A 24242-nucleotide genomic window follows, 5' to 3' on the forward strand; every position below is an offset into this window, starting at 1 on the left:
TCAGCCAAAGTAACATGGTGGGGCTGCAGAATAGTGCTCCTCAGCACCCAGCACAGGTCTGAGGGTAAAGCATTTTTACACACTCGGACATGTGACTGCAGGGCATTCTGCAGGGAGGTCATCTGCTTCTACCCCTCGCAGGGAGCCCTGTTCCTGATTTCTCCTGTCAGGAAACACAGTTCCATGTTACATCATGAACAGTTTTGCCCATGTGATTGGAGTCAGAGGTTTGAAATCCTATGTTAAAAATGGAGAACACCAGGGTGTGGTTCTTCACTTTCCAGTGGCTTTCTATCCTCACCTCCAGTTCAAAGACCCACTCTAAAATAAGGCTGTGTTGGGTAGTTTTATGTGAACTTCACACAAGAGTCATCAGAGAGGAGAGAGTCTTACTTGAGACAATGCCTGCATATGATCTTGCTGTAGGCATTTTATTAATTAGTAATTTATATGAGAGGGCCCATCCCATTTTGTTTCTGGGTTCTATAAGAAAGCAGGGAGAGCAAGCCTGTAAGCAGCATTCTTCCATGGCCTCTGCAACAGCCTCTCTCTACCTTCTTGTTCCTGTCCTGTTTAAGTTCCTGCCCTGCCTTCCTTCCAAGCTGAGCAGTGATGTGGTATCATAAGCCACATAAACCTTTCCTTCTCTAAGTTGATTCAGGTATAGTGTTTCATCCCAACAACAGTAACCCTAACTAAGACAAAGGGTAGCTACTTTTATTTAGGGTTTTATTTATTTGTTCTGCTTTTCCTGAAAAGACCCTGGTTTTTCCTCTTGTTCCTGTGTAGTTATTACTAGTGCTAAGTTTACTTTAGAAGAGTCCCAGTTTGTGTGGTAAACTATATATTTAGTGCACCTAAAGCCCTTCTGACAAATTAGGTGATCCCATTAGATAATTTATATAAAATTTCTTAATGGGGTGTCTGGCATAGAAAGTGTACATCAAACACTCACTGTTGTTTCTCTTGTCCGACACCCCAAAACATGGAAAGAACTATGTATCCTTCAGTTACCAGAGGAGAACAGCTAATTGTAAGAAACTTGAAAGTACAATCGAATCCAAATATGCAGTGTGGTGCTGAGGGTGACCTCTCTTCTATGACTCAGGAGCATGTCAGCAATGCCTGTAGTCACTCATTGCAAAACATCCCTGTGGTCCTGCAGCAAGGGTGAGGAAATGGGGACCTATGTGTCTCCTATACCTGCCAGCTAAGCAACAGAGTCTCACATCTATTCAGAGAGGCAGGTCCAAGTCTACAGGATTGCAGCCAGTAATGAGTTCCTCAGTTGGCATTATAAGAAACTGGCATAGTATGGGAGGGGAGTTTCAGTTTTCTTTAGGGATGCAGGCTCTGAGATGCCTACAGGCAGCATTAAATAAATTCAGTAGGTATTAAGAAAACATGAATTGGGAGGGGAAAGTGTGGGAGAATAGGGGAGGATCTGGAGGGAAGAGGAGCTGGGATAAATTTGATTAAAATACTTTATATGCAGGTATGCATATTAAATTACAACAAATGAAAGTTATAAAACAAAGAACTAGGGCCAGGCTTAGTGAGAGATGAGCCTAGGAAGACAGCAGGAAACATTACTAATGGCTTATGAGATATGGGAAAGGAGTTTCACTGCATCTAAAACACTGGAGGGGCCCACCCCAGGTTGCACCCCTGCAGGGGCTCAACTAGGGCAGACATATGGGCAGAGGCTCATCTGCCTTTTAGAAAGGTCTCTTTGGGGTATAAGGCCAGATGGTCAATAATGACAATGGTCATTCAGGTGGCAGGAAATGAGGGGTCATGTCAGCAACTAGAGGACTGTCAGAGCTGATAGTTCTCATACAGGTGAGTCCTACCATTGACATATATTTGACACTCATATTGATTATTAATAATTCATGGAATTAATAATACTACTTATTCAGTGAGAATTACGTTACACGGTATGAAATGTCACATTATTCCATGCAATAATTATCACAGGCAATACTATTATCTTCACTTTACAAATGGGGAAACTGGAGTTGAAATTATAAACATTTGCAGGGATGTCCATGTTGTCATTTGGGTTCTTGATTTCCAATTCTGGCCCTTGTAATTGTGGGACAAATATTCCTAATAACTGCGCCACCTGTTCAGCTCCAAATTCAGGATTTTTAAGGTACAACATTCTGACTTCAGAATTAATCAAGTCACCACATTAATAGCCTTGGAGGAATTTCATAACTGTCACCTGTGCACTGTGAAGAGAACCAGGGGAACTGGCCCTTGTCCATCTGCCCTGGAAAAGAGATAAGAGGGAGATTGTCATTTAACAGGTCACTGAGAAGAATCCCAAAGGGATTCCAGTACAGTCGCTATCCCCAGAAATTCCTTCCCAGGGATACAAGCTGAAGCTGCCCTGGGGGAGGAGAAGAAGGTGTGGGGACCCAAGGCCTTTCATTCTCAGGCTTGGCCTTCTACATTGTTAGCATCTTCTTTCTTCCAGGCCAGTTTCTTATGCTGGAACCATCTCCTTCTCTCCTGAGACCACCATCTCTCAGCTAATTGGTGGAAAATTGGTTGCTAACTGTCAGGAAATCGCCTATTTTCCATCCATTACTGGGAGGACCAAGCCCCATAGCTGAGGGGGACTCTGGGTGGGAAGCAGAGGCTGATTAGGCCTCAGAGTTAACGATTAGGTTCGTGGACCTCCTCAGGCCGTCCTCCCAGACTGCTTATTAAATCCCTTCGAAGACCCACTGGTAGGAGATATTGGTTACATGGCACGCAGAACTGCCTGACTGACTATTCATTAGGCCTCGGTTGTGGCGAGGGAGGAGACCAAGGAAAAGCTGTGGCCTCAATCCAGGAATGTTAAACAGCCCCAGAAGTTGGCAGAGAACTTTATAATTGCTGCTATTAAAATATATGTATTTATATAGGTGATTTGTAAGAGGAAAGAATTCCAGTATTCGGGTGAGATCCATGCTATGATTTCACCCAGGATTAAGTTGTTGGGGACTAGATATTAATTAAGGCTGAGGGCCACAATCCCTTCCTAATTAGCTCATGGAGTATAATTTGCTGGGCAAACGCTACTGTTACAATCATCCCAAATTTGTTTGGAGTTCTCCATCCTCCAGATGGACTGGGTGGGCTGATTTACCCAGTTGCATGAGCAGGAGGGTAGGGTAGGAGAGAAGCCTGGTAAGCTGGGGTTCATTCCCACCCCTGCTTCCGACAGGTAAGATAAGATTCCCTCAATGGTGGAAGGCTAGTCAAAGGAAAGAGGTAGGGTGTATCTGAGAGACTTATTCAGTGTGGGCTGTTCTGAGACCCATGGCATTGATGAATAGTCTGCAACTGGTCTAACGATAGAATAAAATGATGGTCAGATTCTGTGTATCATTCAGGAGAAAACTGATGGTCTTGCCTAAGGAAGCCTGAGTGTTCTCTGGATGCCTCAAAAGATGTCACTAGGATGCTTTCTGAAGAGCAGGAAGTGAGGAGACCTGTCAGTGCCTTTGATAGACAGACTATAACCAGCAGTGCTTCTCAGCATGTAGAGGTGGTCCTCTCTGTTTTTTGACCTGTCCGTCTTTATTCATGAATACTTCAGTATTTGCTCATCTCTCTGATTCAGAAATCCTTCCCTGAAGCTCGACACCTTTCTGCCTACAAAGTTCCTCTCCATTGTTTAGCATCCTTGTGTGTGTGTGTGTGTTCAGTTTGATATTATGTGTCTTCTTGAATTGCTTTCTACCTTATTTTCTAAAGCAGGAGTCTCATTGAACCTGGAGCTCACTAACTTGGCTAGTCTGGCTGCTTTGGACAAAGCCCCATAAATTTACCCGTAGACCCTCTGCACACAAGGTTTTTCCCTTTCCAGGTTCTAGATATTACACTCATATATAATCATGTCTGTAAATTAAACACTTCACCATATTAGCCATTTCTCCAGCCTTTAGGTCTTCCCAGGTTATCCCAAGTAAGGATAGTCAGGACCTTCCCTAAACTTCTGCTTTCCATATATTTTCTATTTAAGATTTTAGTCAATCTCACTGTATGTAGAGTTTGCTTATGCTTTGGTTTTATTTAAGGGTGAATATCCTGAAAGTGGCAGGCATATTATCTAACTGAACCTGAACTCTGTAGAACCCAGACCAAAGTAGATTCTGAGTAGACTGTGTTCTCTCCATGTTTTTTGGCTTTGTATAATGTGTCTGAGAAAGGTTTCCTGGTCTCTTGTATCTCATGTGAAGAGGACAGTAGGCTTGGAGAATAAATAGTATCCTGGACCTTGGATTCTCTTCAGGGTAGTAGGGTCTGGACTCCGGTCTTAGTCTTAGCTGAGATGGTTAAGAAGACTTCCCTAGTCTTTTCTTATACAGGCCTTCTGGGTTTGGAGGTCATGGGTTGGGAGTGGAAAGTTTATATCTTTCTTCTGTTCCTTGGGATATATCTCCCAGCCAGAGGAGGAGGTGAAGCTATATTGCAGAGAGCTTCGTCTGGTTGTGATGGAACCCACAAAAGAGACTAGAAAAATCCATTCAAATATGAGGACTTAGCCTGTAGAAACTTGGGCTGGGCTAGGGATCAAAAGTTAGAGAGGTGCTGCTGACTGGGAGTATAAACAAGTCCACAAAAGGAATAAAGAAATTCCTAAATGACAGATCCATGATGGGTAACAGGTAGTTAATAACCAGGAAAGGTGATGAGGATGATAGTAAAATAATTATTAATAATATTACCTGCAGGAGAGCATTTAGACTTTGAGCATGTTTTCTGTCACTATCTTATCAGACTGTCTCCACCCCCCCGAGGGGGGATGCTAAGCAAAATGAAGGAACTTGATAAAGTGAAATGGCTTTCTCTGGGCAGTGCATGGCTGTAGGACACGCCTGACTCCTTCCCCAAGGCTTTCTTAGAGAGTAGGCAAACTATTCAAAGGGACGATTTAGATATGAGCCTAATCTGGCGCTACTCCCCAATATTGCATTGGATTTCAGCTTCTGTAAACTCTTCCTTCAGCAGCAGACCAGGCTCTTTGCCCTGTTTATATGGCTCTTACCATGTGACCTTGAGTGGGATGCTCTACTTTCTTCAGTTTCCCATTTGTGTAAGGTAACAGCTGGCTAGTCTGAAAAGTTAACACTTTCTGTTGTTATTGCTTGTTTGAGACATGCCGTATATTTTAGGCTGGCCTAGAACTTTCTATGCAGCCTAGGATGACCCTGAACGCTCAATCCCCTTGCTTCATCTTCCTGAGTGCTAGAGGTGGAAGTGTCTGCTACCATATCCTGGTTTATATGGTTCTTGGGATCAAAAGCAAGGCTTCCTATATGCTAGGCAAGTACTCTACCCATAAAACTACATTTCCAGCCCAAGAAACTCCTCAGTCCATCGTTTTCTCATGGTAAAGTCAGATGTCAGGATCATGGGTCGCAAGGGTATGACATGGTGTAACCAACTTAGCAGTGTAACCAACTTAGCAGTGCTCAGGGCACAAGGTGAGGACTTGGCACTAGAGAACTGGAGGCAATGTCTGTGAAAGTTCCAGGATGAGATGCTGGTGCAGAACAGGCTGGGGAGAAGGTAGCTGTTCTAGGATCATGATAGTATCTCTCTTGCTCTGGAGTTTCCAAGCTGGGCTCTGTGGGTGCCGACTGTGCCATAGATTCCATATAATGTTCCCTTAGAAAATGTTTGGTGATTTGTGGAATCTTGCTAGAGTCTTGGAAAGGCTATTTCACAATTGGAGTAAGGCTTCAGAAGCTCGGCAAATTCACATTTGTTACATTTTACACATGTGAGGATGTTTGCTCTGGGTTGAATTTATCTCATTTTTATCTCTGCACTTTACCCTCTTGAGGCACTTGTTCTCAAGGGAAATCAAGGTTCCTCTTGGAGAAAGGGGGCCGTGCTGCCATCTACAGGCGAAGAAGTGAGTAGACTCATTTTATAAAATGGTCAAAGAGCAAGGGAAGAAGTGAGGTTCCGTTACCAATTTCAATGTCTCTCTTACCTTGCTTCACACATCCCATCGGAACAGAATCTGTTTATTGCAATCCAGAATGCTAATGGTGCCATTTTCATGGAGGGCCACCAGGAGACCTCTGGGGCTATCACACTACCAGCTGCATACACAGCCCATGATATTCAGTATCAGTCATTGCTTGTTTCATTCTATATTAGATCATCACTTCAACATTAGATCTTGATTCGTGAAGGTTCCGTGTCTTCACTGACCCCACTAGGATAATCCAAAGGGCGGTTCCAAGAATATATCAAATAAGGACTTTTTTTCTTGTGGATGAATGAACTCAGAGGACTTAGCTAAAAACTTGTCCCAGAGAAAGAAGCAGGCATGCTTTTAGAGTGAGCAATGCAGTCTGTTTAGTATGGGGAGCAAGAAGGGTAGGTCTGAGATCCTGCCCTCTATACCTCAGGGTGGAGTGGTAACTCATTGCTAAGTCTCCATGGTCTCAATATTGCCAATTGCAATTAGACAACCTGGGTTTTCAGAGAGAGAGAGAAGGGCAAGCATGTATATTACCCTCAGGATGGCAAACCCAGTGAAGTTTTCTCCAATTTCCTAGGGAAGAAATTAGAACTCTGAATGCAGAATGGGCACGCCCAGTGTTCCTCAGCAAGTTGAAACTGGAGTCAGGACTGGAACCCAGGCTACCCAACTCCTCATTGTAGACTCTCTGAGAAAACTTTCACAGTTGGTGACCTCCCAGAGCAGGCCATGGCTACCCAGCCCAGCTCCCCTTCCCTGAGGGGTTTGGAGGTGAAGCTTAATCTTTAATGAATTGGTTTTTAGTTTAACTGCTCTTTTGGCAATGATTAATACCCAGTGACCTAGTCTGGCATGGGTGATCCTGACCAGGACTGACCTATGCATGTGCTGGTAGCCTGGACTTACGTGTAATTTGTTGAGGTTTGAGAGGGTGCAGGATGGTCTTCTACCACGGCATATACTCAGCACTATGTCTGTGGCTATGCTATTAGATTGTTACTCGTCAGAAGGAAGCATCCTAAGTGACTCTGGCAAAAGCAACTGGTAATGTAAGTCATGTTAAGAATGTCCCTTGAGCTGTTGATGTGACAGCTCTGGTGTCTAAGGGTTCAAGGCATTACAGAAGTTGTGGCTTTTAATTAAAGACCATTCTCTAATGGCTGGATTCGTAGCACAACCCAAGAGTACGTGTCCACAGGTCCTAATGGCAGGCCTGTTGTGGTGCTTGGGAGCAAGGATTTAGATCTGAGTGCAGAGGCTAGCAAGTAGTTATCTACTGTAAGGACCTGGGGACGCTGAGTCAACTAGAGGAAGCTTTCCTATATGCTAATGCTTCCCCATAGTCTCCATTCTCAATCTGGTCATAGCATACCCTTTGAGGCAAGGTAGAATAGGTCCCACAACTGCATAATGGCCACCACTGGAGCAGCGGGGAGCCGTGGGCGGGGCTGGTCCTCTACCTTAGGATCATGGCATTTCTTCAGAGTGTCAATACTGTAAACTGGCTAATGTCTTGATCTTGTTGCCCATGGTCTGCTTTGTGTCTCAGAACTGGTAGGCACCAGCAACCCATCTGGCAGCAGTTTCCTCCCATGACTACGTAATAGATGTTTGTGGATGTTGGCACTGTGACTCAGCATGGGGATTGGCATTGCACTTTGATATCTTGGGGTAGGTGTATGGCCAGAAGAAGCTACAGTGGAATAGTGTTATCCCCTCCCTCAATGCTTCAGCCTTGCAGAAATGTGCCCCTTCATGCTTCTGTCTTCATCTCCTTTCCTCTACCCAGAAGGCCCTGCGCAGAAACCGTCTACGGAACAACTCATCACTCAGCTTAGAGACTACTGCTCTAAATCTCAGGAACTGGAGACTCCTCAGCCTTGTCTTTCCTGTCCCAGCTTTCCTGCTGTGCATATTGTCTGTTCACCTCTTTAACTCTAGCCTGGGACTTAGTGCCCAGGATAATGAACCTTGAGGTCACTCTTGGAGGATAATGACTCTTGAGGTCACTAAGCTTTGGGAAGACGGGAGTGACTCTTCTGACCTATCCTGTAAGGAAAGATTGATTTGCAGGGTCAGACAGGCTGGAGCAGGTGACCATGAAGCCCCCCCAGCAGAAACTATGGTTGCTTCTCTGTTTTGGTTTTGCTTCTTTGTTTTGTGTTTGCTTTTGTGGGCTTTTCATTTCAGACATTAATCTAGTTAATGCCAGCAATGTCATTTTGGCAAGCCAGCAATTTCCTTTTGCCCTTTATTTAATGAGCCCCACCCCACCCCCATCTCTATATTAAAAGGCATGCAGGTGGGTAATTATAGAGGTGTGAAATAGGGGTGCTGGGTCACCGCCAATTGAGCATTCTGGAGCATCCGTTGGAGAGGCTTTTGGAGAATTACCTAGCTCTACTATTCAGTTCCAGTGGGGAAATGGAATGTTAGAAAGGCTGAGAAACTCACAAAAGGAATACAAGCAGAAGGCAGAGCCAGACACTAGTCCAGGCTCCTAATTCCCAGCGGAGATCCTTTTCACTGCTTGATGTCAACTTCATCTCCTTATGGGTATTCTGTTGAACATCTCACAGGAATGCCATCAGTCCTTGCATCCATCAATTCATCAGCACAGCCTTCCATCTGCCTGCCCATGCATCCACATATCATAGATATTTATTGAGGGTTTACTACATACAAGGCACTGTGACTATGACAGTGAGCAGATAAGGACTGTTCCAGCTCTGTCCTCACATGGGATCAAACTCAGGTTATTAGGTATAATGGCAAGTACCTGACCCATGGTCATCTTACTGGCTCTATAATGCAGTGGTACCGAAACTTCAAAATGCAGTGACCCTCATCTAGTGGTGACCCCAACCATAAAATTATCTTCATTGCTACTTCATAACTGTAATTTTGTTACTGACATGAATCAAAATATAAATATCTGATATACAGGATATCTGATACTTGATCCTCAAAGGGATTGCAACCCAAAGATTGAGAACCACTTCTGTAATGAGTCTTGAAGAACAGGTAAGAATTGACAGAAGGCAGAGAAAACGTTTAAAAGAATCTAGAAAGATATTTGCCAAAACTGCACTGTTGAGCAGAGTTTATAAGATAGAAGAAAACAGGGAAGAGAAATTTTACTTCTGCTTTCTAAGTTTGCTACTCCTTGAATTAGAGTGTGAGTATTAGCATCTTAATAAAAAGACATTTCTATTTAGAAAACAAATGTTACAGGATATTTGTGGGATAAGTGCTTCAAGGTAGAAGTAATAGAGAGGAGATTATGAGGCTGTGGAGGGCATTGAGGGACCATCTAAGGTTTTGAATTGCTGGGCTGAGAGTTTGTCCTCCAAGTCATTGAGGTGAAGCAGAGGCTGCATCCACAGTGCCTAGCAATGCCAGCCCATCTTGGATGCTCAGCTGCCTGGTACTCAGTTATGAACAGAAAGGGAAGTCATGTTTTCTGGAGTTATCTAGGGTTAGAAACAGAAGGACTTTGTCCATGTGTACTGATGATAGAAGGGTTTTCCACTGCAGAAAAAAAATGTTCTACAGAGTTGATGAAGTGAGTTGGGGAAGTCTATAAAACAAGAAGGCCAGAATATTATGTTTTATTCTCAGATCAGAGGAGGGTGGAACTAACACATTCAGGAGACTTAACATCAGTTGACAACCACAGGGTGCACTGTTTTTCTAGTAAAAAAAAAAAATCCTCACCCAATACCAGATCAGGTTCCCCTGTCCCCCTCTACTGCCCCCTACCCTGTCTACTTTCCCTCCCAAGTCCCTCCCTCACTTCCCACTTGTGACTGCTTTCTTCTCTCTCCTAAGTGGGACTGAGGTGTCCTCACTTGGACACTTCAGCTTGTTGAGCCTCTTGAATTCTGTGGATTGTATTTTCTGTTTATATATATATATATATATATATATATATATATATATATATATAATGTTTATATATATAATATATATAATGTTTATATATATATATATATATATATATATATATATATATATTATCCACTTATTAGTGGGTACATACCATGCATGTCCTTTTGGGTCTGAGTTACCTCACTCAGGATGATACTTTCTAGTTTCATCCAATTTCCTGCAAAACTCAGGATGTCCTTGTTCTTAATTGCTAAGTAGTATTCCATTGTGTAAATGTACCACATTTTCTGAATCCATTTTTCTGTTGTGGGACATCTGGGTTGTTTCCAGCTTCTGGCTATCACAAATAAGGCCACTATGAACATAGTGGAACACGTTCCCCTGTGGCATGATGGGGCATCTTTTGGGTATATTCTCAAGAGTGGTATAGCTGGGCCTGCAGGAATGAAGCCCTGAGGGCCTGCAGAAAGAATGTAAACAGGTAACCTCAGGAAATAGGAGGTTGGGGGAGAAACCCTCAGAATGCACCAGAGACCTGGGAGGTGAGAGATTCCCTGGACTCACATTTTACCTTAGATGAAATGCAGACACTAGAGAGAGAGTACGTATAGAGCCCACCTCCAGCAGGAAGACAGGACATCAAGTGAGAGATGGGATTGCCATCCCACAGTCACACCTCTGACCCATAATTGTTTCTGTCTGAAAGAATTACAGGGATGGGGATGGAGAAGAGCCTGAGGAAAAGGAGGCCCAGTGACAGGCCCAAAGTGGGATCCAGTTCAAGGGGAGGTCCCAAGGCCTGACACTATTACTGAGGCTATGGAGCACTCACAAAAAAGGGATCTATCATGACTGCTCTCCAAAAGACCCAACGAGCAGCTGAAAGAGTCAGATGCAGATATTTACATTCAACCAATGAACAGAAGCTGCTGACCTCTGAGATTGAATTAGGAAAAGCTGGAAGAAGCTGAGGAGGATGGCAGCCTGTAGTAGGACTAGCAGTCTCAATTAACCTGGACCCCTGAGATCTCTCAGACACTGTACCACCAACCAGGCAGTATATACCAGCTGATATGAGGCCCCCAACACACATACAGTCGAGGACTTCTTGGTCTGTGTTCATTCAGAGATGATGCACCTAACTCTCAAGAGACTGGAGGCTCCAGGGAGTTTAGAGGTCAGGTGGGATGGGGTGTGGGGGAATCCATGTGGAGACGGGGTGGAGAGGAGGTGTTGGATGTGGAGCAGTTGGAGGGTAGATGGGAAGGGGCAGGGAACGGAATGGGGAGTATGAAAAAGGAATTACAAAGAAAATTAAATTAAAAAAACAATCCTAAGACAGAGTTTTCCACACCAGACAAAATGTTGATGTCTTTTGTGGTAAACATGACAAAAGCAGGTCACCACTATCTCTTGTCACCCAAATGCTGTCTGCTTCATTCTCTTTCCTCTTCCAAGCATCCTCAGCCTACAGGGGAAGAGAGTTCCCTCAAGTACAATTATAATCACCTTGCTTCCTCATTTGATGTCCTTAGGGTAAATCTCAATCCCCTTGTCCCAACAGAGAACTTCTCTGGACCCATCTACCATGGTAAGTGTATTAGGCTCCCGATCCTGAACCCCTATAATGTGGGCCAGTATGCCTCATATGTGAATCCTGCTCTGCAGACAACTCAATGGCCCAAACCAGTTTTATGCCTTTACCCAGATGCCATACCCACAAACCTCTGGACCATCCCATCCCATCCCTGTGACCTCCATTTTGCATTGGTTCAACCAACATCCATTCCTCCTTTAAGTTTCCATCCTAGGTCAGCTTTTACCTGAAGCTTCTATTTTTCTATTACTACCTGCATCCTTGGCTTTGAGTGAAATCGCTCATTCCTACTTTGATAATTTGTGCCTACCATGCTCTGGTGTATTCAGTACTCCAACTTTATTGATTCAGTAATGAACAGATATGCTAACTCGTCTTTATTATTATTAATGAGCAGACTTTGCATGTCAGTCTCCCCTGCTACACTCCACTTTCCCTTGGGGCCATGACTATAGTTTCATGATGTCAGGACTACATTTTGCTATCCCTAGCACCTGGTATGTATTCAGTATTCATATGTGTGACTAACAGAGCACCTCTGTCATGATTTCACTTGTAAAATACAGACCAAACCACACCTCTTCCTTCTCTCATCTCAAGGAGGGTCTCAACTCCTCTGAAAGAGGTGGTCTTCCTGTGCTAGGAAGATACAATGTGAATCCTGAAAGTCACTGTTTTCAACATGAGGGTGCCTCTGCCCTCTTTAGACATTATTTTCCTCACCTATTTCCTGAAGGTGTGAATTCTCATGATTTGTCTCCATAAAAGTTTAATGACACTCAAAGGTGAGACTCCAATTGTTCAGTGTACAAAATCCAGATGGGATCAATGTGTTGGCTAGGTGGGCATAGTGGTCTGCTAGGAGGCCATGCTTATGCTTTGGGGTTTCCACACCTATCTCCCATCGCTAGAACTGTTCTCCTCTCCCAGGTCACTCATATTGTAGGGCTTAGGGGTTGTTAATTATTAGAATCCAGCCCACCTGGGGGTGCCTCTGATAAAAGCAAACAGAGTATAAAGTCTAATCGATGCCCCTTGCCTGGCGTCAGTCAGGGCTTCAGCTCCCTCTCCTGGGAATGGATCATTAATCTAGACACTTAGACTTGGAACACTGGGCCCAGGAAGTCCTGAAACATTCCTGACCACCCACGGCTCAGCTCATCAGTCCCAGCAGGCAGCCAGCCTCACTGCTGAGTTGCAGGATTTTACAATCTGAAGTGAGATGAGACTAAGCAGCTGCTCCAGACTCCCAAACAGGCCAGAAATCCAAACTCAGCTTCTGCAGCCCATGCTGGCCCAGAGTTCAGGATCTGGATGGGTGTTCCTGAAGAACAACCCTGGGCCCAGAGGGGACAGTCACAAGATGCTAAACCCAACTATCCTCTTCTGTAAAAGGAGATATGGTTATCCCACTCACAGGACTGATGTTTAGGGTTAAAATCAATTTGAGATTTACACCTGATACATACGGCTAGTTACTATTATTAAGAATAATACTGTAGGTTATAAAGGGTGAATATTGTACAAATTGGGTCCAGTTCTTCCTTCCAGCTTCATGTTACCAGAAATAAGACTCAGTCTTAAAATATATTTACAAATACTTTGGCTATATAGCTAGGCTCAGGTACCATGAGTCCATCTTCCCACATCTTTTTGGGTGAATCTCCTACCTGCCTCTATCCCAGAATTCTTTCTACTTCCTAGGTATTCCACCTTCTAGTTCCTGCCTAACTCACAGGCCATCAGATTTATTATTGACAGGCGATACACTAATACAATACACAAAATAGTCTCTATATCATATTAATTTCTACATGCTTAGAGACTTTGACTTATAAAATGTTGTTTTTCTAGTTGAAATTTTTTTTATGTTGCCTGCACTCTAAATATAAAGAAAGGGCATCCTTCCTTTTCCCTAACACCCTTTAGATTTCTTCCTGTATCTTATCAGTTTTCCCTACCTACCAGCTGCTTTCCAGGCAGCAAAATAATCTTTCATAGATTTTTAGCTTGAGACTCCTTCCTTTGAGTGAATTTATTCCCAGCTTTCAAGGGCCTGTTCCTGTGTCTTCTCTCTCGAAGTGCCTGTGCTTGCCCACTAGAAACCTCTGTTGATGTTGGTTGTACTTCTTGAGTCCTACATAGACCACCACAGCACATTGTTTAGGTTTTAGTTATTTTTCTTCATGAATAAATTTAGAATATCAACATGCAACTTCCTTGGGATGACTGATATTCTAATCATGGCTAATCACAATGACAGCCACTAGTAGTCATTGGCTTTTTGGATGTCTTCTTTTTCCCTTTTAAACAGCTGAGTACCTCAAAAGAGACTATAGAATTAAAATAATCTGAATATGATTGTACTGGCTAGTTTTGTGTCACCTTGACACAGCTGGAGTTATCACAGAGAAAGGAGCTTCAGTTGAGGAAAAGTCTCCATGAGATCCAACTGTAAGGCATTTTCTTAATTAGTGATCAAGGGGGAAAGGCCCCTTGTGGGTGGGACCATCTCTGGGCTGGTAGTCTTGGTTCTATAAGAGAGCAGGCTGAGCAAGCCAGGGGAAGCAAGCCAGTAAAGAAGCAAGTCCCTCCATGGCACCTGCATCATCTCCTGTCCCTGACCTGCTTGAGTTCCAGTCCTGATTTCTTTCAGTGATGAACAGCAATGTGGAAATGTAAACTGAATAAACTCTTTCCTCCCCAACTTGCTTCTTGGTCATGATGTTTGTGTAAGAATAGAAACCCTGACTAAGACAATGAGTCTATACTCTACTAATTCAGGGCTGTGACCTTAGAGGTTATTTTGTATTTTTCCAACTATTTGTTGTAAGAACAACAGTAAATTTAATATAGCTGACCTCTTAGTATTCTGAACAGGATTCTAGAGACAACTATATTAGTTAGTAGAATGCCTTGTCTTGTGGCTCAGAACTATTCTTCCTGTTTGGGACCAGCTCTGCCTTCCTCTGGTTCTCTGTATCTTAGGCTGTAATAGAACAGATTTCTGTATCAGAATGTTTCAGGAAGTGATCTTTGGCTATATGGGTTTATACCACAAAGCATGACACCCCAGGTAGGAGCCTATAGTATAAAACTCAATTGTTTTTAAAAGTTTATACCCTGTCTACTTTTAAGGGCCTCTGATATCCTTCAATGACACATCACAGTTCTATGAATTAAAACTAGGAGAAAGCATGAGAAAGGTACAGGGTCAAAGAGGCTAGAAGCCTGACAGGCCATGATCTGAGCTATGATTTGAGGACCTTAGGTAACTGGGAGAGGTGGAGTTTGTCTCCTTTACGTACTGTCTTACTGATCTTTTGCACAACATTTAGCATAGAATAGGTGTTAGCTGTTCATCCATTGAGTGGATCAAAGTAATGTGTATAGAATAGTTCTTCAGATATGATATGTTGAGATGATATTCAGTACTGGTTAGGTTTGTTCTTAATTTCTTGAAGAAACACTAATTTAATGCACTTATCCAGTATAGAACATTACTAGATTTTTCACTTGTTAATGGCTACCAAATCACACCTTCAAATGAAAGTTTTCCAGAGGACTACAGGTCTGAGGGGGGTGGGAGGTTGGGAATGCTTCCTGCTCAGAAAAACCAATGCAGGCAGAGCTAATTGGCATGAAGCATCTCTGAGAAGGTGTCAGTAGTATTTATAAGAACTAAGGTTTTTGAATCTTTTTCTGTGTCTGTAAGCCACCATTGGTAGATACTTCAGGTGATTCAACCTTCGAAGGAATCTGTGAGGCAAGGTTGTTCACAGGGAATGGGGATCTGTGGAGCACAGAACTCCTTCAAGAAAGAGCATAAAATGATTATGGACAAGGACAGAACTCTATGGCTGAGGAGAGTGGTAGCCAGAGACGGGTAGGAAACAGAGGAAGCAGCTCAGAAATAAAAGGAGCCTTGTAAGCTACCTGGAGCTGCCTGGTCTGACTTCTCAGAGGATAGGGTGGGCTTCAGGGTGGCTTTGAGGACACAGGACACTTCACTGTGACTGCATACCAAGCTTTATTAGGGGATACACGATTAACACTGATGAACTAACCCCTTCTATTTTAACCTTTTTTATTTTAAGCTAAGATCTTTCTCTCCCAGATGGAGTTCTCCCATCTGGTCACAGAAACTGGATAAGTGGAAAGAAAAGTCCTAGGATGCTGGAATTCCAGGAACGTTTCCAGAATGCCAAGAAAAATAGTTCTGTGATGAACCAATGGCATCATGGTGGCAGATCTGGAGAATACATTTAATTCTGTCTGAGTCACCATCTTATAGTATCACAAAGTCCTTGAGGTTGTCTGGTTTATGCCATGATGGCATAGACCCAGGACCTCAGACCCTGGAGGGAAGCCCCCAGTCAGTAGCAAAGACAGGCTTTGGAACCAAATGCTGTAGAAACATGCCCCATTCTGATCAGATGCCAGAGGTTTCTGCCTGGGTTTCTTAGGAGCTGTCTGACATGTAATTTTGCCTTATCAGCAGGAAGAAAGGATGACAGCGGGCAGTCTTCCTGGCCAAGCAGCCATCAGGACCCACATAAATATTTTCTCAGTGTCTGCATGGCCAGAATCTGCTGGCTGGCTTCCATGCAACAGTAAATAATTCAGATTGGTTGCTTCCTGACCACTTTCTTGGGTGTGTTTTCTGACGACTGTGTCTTTTGGAACGGACTTTGGGGAGACCTTGATAAGGGCAGTGAGCCAAGCTCTTACTGGATTCTGATGATGGCATATTGTGGTCAGGAAAGAAGTACCCATGGGTCTTGATGTCTGTGCACTTGGAGGCAGAAGATGGCTTTTACTCACTCCTAAAGATCTTTCAAGTGGGGTCAAGAATGAATTTCAGACACTAGGGTGGGGCAAGGTTAGAGTTTCTGAGACCAAAAAGTCAGAATTCAGCTCATGTGGTAAATTGGGTAAGCTTGACCAAAGGCATGCTGGGGTTTTGGCAGATAAGCCAGTGTGGAAGGGAGAGATAGTACTGGAGCCAGTATGGTCTCAGACTATTAGAGTGACCAGTTTTGGAGTTGTAAGTTCATAAGAGAGTGGGTGCAATAAGCCATATCTCTTCATGTGAATTACCCAAGGCTTCTGAGGAGATGGCATTGGGACATTTAGGAATATACATGGTAGTTCTGGAAGTCAGGCTCTGGATGTCTTGCCTGGTCTATAGTAGGACTTCAATTGATAGTGGAAAGAAATGAAAATGGAGGGGAGGGCAGGCAATGTCTAGAAAAAGTGCCAGGGCTAGAGTGGTAGTGCAAGTGAACCTGGCAATGTTGGGAGGATATTAATAAAATTCTAGGTCTTATTTTCTGGTGGGGAGGCTCTTAATTCTATGTCTCAAGCGTTGTAGTTTCAAGATCCTTTAGAAGTCTGACTATGTAGTGGGAATGCTTTAGAACCTATATTAGACTGACCTAGAAGAAAAAGCACAGGTCCCTGGTGGGTTTAAGGATACAGAATTCTAGATGGTTGGAACTGAGAGGACCTGTACTCATCAGTTTTGCTTGAATCTTACAATGGGAATATTTGGGCCATGTGTCTTATTTGTCTTGACTCCAGCCCCACATGGTTGCTCAGTAGAGAATATAGTTGTTCTATCCCTGGAGGAGGTGGGGAATGGAACTTATGAGGTAAGATATGACTTTTTAAAAGAAAACAATTATTGACTATAGGATTGGGGTCCTTTAATCTCCAGCAAGGATTTGCCACTCAGGCACTACTCAAAAATTAGTGTATATTAGTTATACAATATACTGGTCTTCATTGTGACATTTTGATACATGTATATAAAGTTCTTCCATAGGGTTATTTATTCCCCAATTACCCACAATTGTCCTTCCTTATCACTGCTCCACTTATTTCCTAATATTCTTGTTACTGTCCTGTTTTTACCCTATCATTTAACATATGAAGGTAGACAGGTGATATTTGCATTAATTATTTTTTATTGCTGTGATGAAGTATACAATAAGAGTACTTTTAGGATTTATTTTGTGTTTCAGTTTGAGGGGATAAAATGGCCAAAGGAGATTGAGAGAGTGGTTCACACTGTGTCCATAATGAGGAAGTAGAGATTATTTAACTGGCTTCCTTATTTTCACTTGTTTATTCAGTTTATCAGCTCATTGGATGCTCTTGTCTGCATTTAGGGTGGGTCTTCCTTCTCAGTTAAACTTCTCAAAAACACCCTCACAGACATACCCAGAGCTGTGTCTTGAAGGTGATTATATCTCCAGTAAAGTTCACAACAAAGATTAACCATACCAACTCCATTCCTTGCCATGTTGATATTCAAATGTAAGAGCCAGGATTACTAGATTTTTCACTTGTTAATGGCTACGAAATCACACCTTCAAATTAAAGTTTCCCAGAGGATTACAGGTCTGAGGGGGTGGAAGGTTGGGAATGTTTCCTGCTCAGAAAAACCAATGAAGGCAGAGCTAAGTGGCATGAAGCATCTATGAGAAGGTGTTGAGAAAATGGTTGTAAGAACTAAGGTTTTTGAATCTTTTCCTGTGTCTGTAAGCCACCATTGGTAGGTAACTTCAGGTGATTTACCTTTGAAGGAATCTGTGAGGCAAGGTTGTTCACAGGGAATGGGGATCTGTGGAGCACAGAAGTTCTTCAAGAAAGTTGATATTCAAAATCCAGTTTTAAACTATGACATTTCACCTCTAAGGCCAAGGACAATTTATAACGTGAAATGCTTTTGTTTCATTTGTAAGAGTCCCAAGAATCTTAACAGTTCCAACCTTATTCAAACGTCCCAAGTCTTTTCTGACACTAAAGGTAATCTTCTAACTATGAGACCCTGTAAGTCATGTACTTATAATGTATAATGGCAAAAAGTAAACACTCCTATCCTAAAAGAGAATGGGAAAGATAAATTCAAAACAAGACCAAAATCAAGCCAAACAGTAAATCATAAAATTTCTGGTCTGGCATCTGGGACTTGTTGCATCACCTGGGCTTCAGTGGGTTTCAGTAGTTCCGCCTTTTCAGCCCTACTGGAGTTTCTTTCCTGGAATAGAGCTACTTGGTACCTTCAGTTTTCCTCAGGGAATGTCCCAGGATTGCCAACAACTTGCAAACTGAATTGCAACTTTGGCTTCTCCTTTGTGACTTTAAATAAAGGTCCTGCAGGAAACTTGACACTTCCACAGTTTTTCTGGCCCCAGAGGTTTTCTAGAAGCTTGATGTAATCCTCTATGATTCTATAATGTTGCATTTTGCATGCCTGAAAAACCATGTGGAGAGTGTTGCTAAGGTGTTCTGCCAAATGAAGGTGTCACAGAACTTTCTCCTGGCATAGCAATAGTGGACTCTGTGGAATCTTTGAGAACACTCTTCTAGGCTTTTTGTTTTCAGGCAGGAAATCCCTTTAGTTTCATTATCCGCTCAGGCTTTCTCTTTGTAAATGAATTTGCATTTTCATAAGCTTGAGCCTTTGTTGCTTGATGTCTTGTCTTCGGAACATCATTTCTATTGTTTCCGTGAAGAATTTGTGGTTTCTCTTTAATTGTACCAGCCAATGTCTTTAACAATTAGAGCTGCTTTCTCTGTAGTAATTTTGTTTGGTAACCTTTAAACTTGCTCACATAACTTTTCTTACCAAATTGCACCTTCTTGTGTACTTCTGATCTCTCTCATTATGAAAGGCATTATAAGAAACACCTGTGGAAAAGCTTGGTCTTTATGCTGTCTTTAGATTTCTTCCACTGTTGTAGGAGGGTCTTGTGCTTTGTGTATTCAGAAGCTGATTTCTTTGGCTTAAGATGAAGTTACAGTCCAGACATGGACATTGTCATGAATATTGGAGAATCTTCTGTATTAATTTGGTGTAAAGAATGTTCCTCAATTATCTTTGATAGGTTAATATAAGGCTGAACAGCTAATGACTGGGCAGAGAAGATAGAAAGGCTGGAATTCTGATCCCAGACAGGGATCTTCCAAGGGAGAAGAGCCAGGAGAAGGAGTTCACAATAAGGCAGGAGATGGTCTAGAGGAAGAAATTGGCCACAAGGAAGGTGGAGGAAGGAGGAAGAGGAGAAGGAAGAGGAGGTCACCATGAGGCTGGGCATGAGGAAGTTCTCCATGAGGACAGACATGGAGCACAGCAAGTCAAGGAGAGACAAAAATACAGGTAACCTGGAGCATGTGTTTGGCTAAGTAGTTAGATATCATACAGGGGCAGGAATACCTATTCTATTATTGTGCATAAATCTTGTTGAATAAATCAATAGGTCTCGTCTCAATTATTAGGGTGCTGGCTGGTTAGAAAAAACTGCCACCTTTAAAACTCATCCTATACTCCACCAAGTGACTTAGTTCATTGCTGTTTTTCAAAATTCAACCTCACTTTTTATTCAGTCTAGGACCCCAGCCAATGTGATAGTGTGACTCATAGTCAAAGCAAGTCTTTTTTCCTCAATTAAATTTCTTTAGAAATCCTCACACAGACATGTCTTGAGATGTTATATCTTCTAGGTGATTCTAAGTGAAGTCAAATTGACAGTGAAGGTTAACTCTCTGATCCCACTCTGGATCTATCATATTTTACTTACCAAGAAAATGGGTAGACCTGAAGATGAAACTTTTTTGAACCAGATTAAAATCTAAGTCTTTTGCACTATCAACCCACAGGAGTTCTAAAATTTCCTTTATTTTGAGTTTTATTACAACACATTTTTCCTGATTTTGGAAAAAAATGCTGAATTGTTGAAAGATTATGGACATTAGAGTGAGATGCTTTGAAACAGCAAGGTTCCCTGACAAAATTTGCCAGCATTTATAAATCTCATTTTCTTCTTCTGAAAAATGGAACAATGACCACTGAAAGGCTAAATGGAGAATGTGTATGGAGTTCTAAGCAGTCAAAGGAGCCAAAGCAAGTATTTTAGAAATGCTTATTACCATAATGCTCTGTTTGAAGCAAATGTAATCTAAACCTTAGCTCTACCAGCCAGACTGTGTATACTTTAGGAGTTATTCTCTATACTGAGTCTCAGTCATCGCACCAGTAATCTGGGGAAAACAATACCTACTTTACAGGGTTGTTGTGAGTTATTTTTAGATGGTTCTAACAATATTTGGCTTGCATTTATTTCTAGGCTTATGGAAAGCTACATCATTGTGTAAATTATTTTTAAAAATATTTAAAATAAATAAATAAACAAACAAACAAACAAATAAATCCATCAGTCTCCTCCACATCCTAATGGATGCAACAGGCTCAGGTGATAGGCTAGACACAGTCTATTCTGTTCTCACTATACTCTTTCTTAAGTGAAGACTCATCTTTTCTCAGGTATGAGCTGTTACGTCTGCTGCCTCAGAGATTCCCATTGTGTTTCTTGCCACAGATGATTTTCTCTTCAGAAAAAAAAGACTGATATAAAACAGAAATCTGGCCATTCTACTTACCTGCTCTAATACTCCTGGACACAACACTGGACTGGTTAGGGCAGTTTCTTCACTCTGTGTCCCAGGTTCCCTATAGCCCTCTATTTGAAATTTATATTTAACTTATCTTCATTAGGGAAGATTCTGGAGCTCAGAAGTAGCTGGTACATATATTATTCTGGCTTTTGTTTGTCTGTTGGCTTGTCTTATGGACCTTTCCTTGAAACACAGATTCCTTCTCTGGGACATTGGGAAATAAATTAGACTGATATCCCAGGGAGTGTTGTGGCTTTAAGGATAATGTGACCTGTAAAATTTCCATTGGACTCAGTCTCCAAGGCTTCAGTATTAAGAGGTGTGACCTTTGGAATGTTTTTAAGGAGTGAGCATCTGTCTTCATGAATGGGATTAGCTTCCTTATAAGATGATTTCTCAGCTGCCCTTCTGCCTTCCTCTATGTGAGGATTCAATGTGGTATCATCTTGGAAGCAGGGAATGGCTCTCATTAGACTTCATTGTTGGTGCTTTGAAATGGGAGCTATCCTCTAGAACTGTAAGAAAACAATTTCTGCTTTTAATAGGTTACCAAGTTTGTGCGTTTTTGTTTTGAGCAGTGCAGATGGCTAAGCCAGAGCCTTTTAGCTCAAAGGCATTTTGATAGATTTAATAGCCTGCATTGTAGTCGGGTTCTTTTATATGCACATGTGTACAGAAGCTCTCAGACACTTACTAACTCACATGCAGTTTCACATGCATGTACATACCTCCTCATACATCTGGGTACACATTCATTTTCACAAGCACATTCCCATGTACACTTCTGGATCCCTGTGTTTCATTGAACACCCTCACATATAGGCAAACTCCAGTATGCCTTGTAATCCACTGGAATCTCAATATTTAGAACAAGGAAAAAACCTGAATACTCTTCCATAGAGTGAGGAATAAATGAAAATTCTTTCCCCTTCTGTTAATGTACATCTGTCTATACAGCTCTAAGATGTACACACTCCAGAATATTGATTCACACTGACAGACATTAGACACACTCAGAACATCAATACCCATTACATTCAGATGTCCTCAGAGTCCCTTATTGAAGCAAAGGAAGTCTGAAGGGGAAACTCATGGGTTCTTTGGAAAGTTGGTTGGATGGTGTTTTGCTGGGGCAAACACATGAAGTAATGTTTCATTAAAGTAGAAAGAGGTGTGAATGGCTAAGGAAGACTTGTGAAGGAACATTTCACTGAAGCAGACACAAAAGCTTGCTAAAGCAAGCACATTTTCATTTCGGCTGTGTGATGAAGGATTCTTTGCTAACAATATGCATGTTTTGATATGCTTTACCTTGCAGGGTTGAGCTGCTTTTGTTGGGATTCCATAGAGAGAAACACACCAAAAAATTTCTGGTAGTGTACTGCAGTTTGTTGCCGCTTTCACAGACTCAAGCTGATTGAATGCATGTGAAGGATATGTTATGTTTGAAGGGTATAAATAGGATTCCATGGAGTGACAGAAACAGAGCTTGACTTACAGGTACAGCTAGTTGTGCAATGCTTGTGGGTCTCGCGTCTTTGCTGGTTTTTACCTCCCTGAGAGAGACACAATTGAGAACTTCTCTTGCTGTCTCTACAGGTGCCCCCTGCTGACTTGAGCCTACGCTGAGGCCTGGCTGCCACTGCTATTGTTAACCTGACTTACAGAACTGGACTGCTGATTGCTGGTGTATCTGTAAAGTTTTTGTGAGTGGATCAAGCTGCTGCAGCCTGCTAAACTGTGAACTGACCTGCTGATTTCCAGATAACACAGATGTAAATTGCTCCAAAGAACCTTTCTAAACAGGTCCACTTCCCTGTATCCTCTCTTTTCCATTACCTCTGGTGGGTGGTGGGCTACAAGGGAGTTTAAAGCATTTAAGAACCATCATTAAAAATAAAATTTTGAAAAAAATTAGTTACAGAAGTCCTTTTCTGAATGGATTGAAGGTTCTCTTGTGGCCAGGTTTGGTCTTTAAGGATTAGCAAGGACCTTGGGCCAGGTGCAGAGTTAGCTTTACAGCCTCAAGTCTGGACAGTTCTTCGTGAAAGTCAAATAACGTTCCTAGAGGATATCTCATTTGATTTGTGATCCCTTGTTATTTTCTCTATATCCTGCCCAGAGAGCAAAGACCTGGATAGTTTAGGCTGTCTACCTAAGGTCAGAAAGGCAGATAGCCAGAGTCCACAGCTCGCCCTTCCACACTCTGCTCACTCTCTCTAAGGGACTACTTTAAGGGAGTTATTTATTCTGTAGTTTTTTCTCTCCCTAGTTTGTTTGTTTGTTTCTCTTTCTTTCTTTCTTTCTTTCTTTCTTTCTTTCTTTCTTTCTTTCTTTCTTTCTTTCTTTCTTTCTTTCTTTCTTTCTTTCCTTATTTATTCTTATCCCGTTTCCAACTACAGAGAGTAGGGTTTCAACAGGGAGCGAGAGAAGCCAAGTTCACTGTCAAAAGGAAAATATAAAAGTTACTTTTCCTTGTAAAGCTGGGCGAGGTTGATTGTCAAATGAAATGAGAACTTACCACATGTGCACAGACCCATTTTCACAAAGAACCAACTGAACTAGCAAAGAGGGAGAGTTAATGAAGTTAATATCTACTTAAGGGAATAGAGTAGGGGCCCTCTGACCAGATCATCTGCCAGCTAATTAAAATATTATTTGCACTGCTTTATGGTTTTCAAAGATGCTTCACTTTTGGCTGCTCTGAAAGGAGCTTGTAACGTGTGGCCTTAGGGTGGCTGGCGGGCATGTGGATCACCAAATATTGGTTCTTTTCTACAAAAAATGATGCTTTGGGAAGGTTGAGGGATCTCTTTAGTATTTGGAGGACCCAGCTGGGATTCCCATTCCTTACCTATGTTTCAAAGATAGTGACTCACATGACAAGAGCATTTACTTTGGAAACAGACTGTCTGCATTGAATCCCAACTCTTCCCCAAGATTGCCATCTGACTATAGACACTCAACCTCATGGCCTCAGTGTTTTCATCTCACTCTACCTTGGCAAGTTCAGTTATCATTAGAACTATAGCTAGTCTATACAAGGGGACTGACACATAGTCGAAGATTGATAAATAATAGATACATCAGTCAGCCTACTACTTGTTTCTACCTTGTCTTCAGTTTAGAGGTGGAGGCTGTGTGGAATAATGAGATAAGTACAGAGAGAGAAAGAAGAGACCTTGATCACTCTTTTTGCTCTTGCTCCTTCTATGTCCCAATCATCACTTTTTTTTTTTTTTTTTTTTGGAAGCTCTTACCCTTCAGTAGGTATTTAATACTCAGCTGGAT

At 42.2% G+C, this 24242-nt stretch overlaps 1 long non-coding RNA gene across 2 annotated transcripts; it reads left to right on the forward strand.

The window, feature by feature from the left end:
- Window positions 1–6924: 6924 nt before the first annotated feature.
- Window positions 6925–22830, forward strand: LOC115030892 (uncharacterized). Of its 2 annotated transcripts, XR_003836487.2 has the most exons (4): window positions 6925–7050; window positions 19385–19656; window positions 22270–22451; window positions 22551–22830. It is a non-coding gene; the product is annotated as an uncharacterized LOC115030892 (long non-coding RNA). The 2 variants fall into 2 exon arrangements; XR_003836486.2 differs by lacking the exon at window positions 6925–7050 and having other exon boundaries at window positions 19228–19656.
- Window positions 22831–24242: the final 1412 nt, after the last annotated feature.

The sequence above is a fragment of the Mus caroli genome, unplaced genomic scaffold (genome assembly GCF_978045245.1).
Source record: "Mus caroli unplaced genomic scaffold, Mus_caroli_1 scaffold_6, whole genome shotgun sequence".
NCBI lineage: Eukaryota > Metazoa > Chordata > Mammalia > Rodentia > Muridae > Mus > Mus caroli.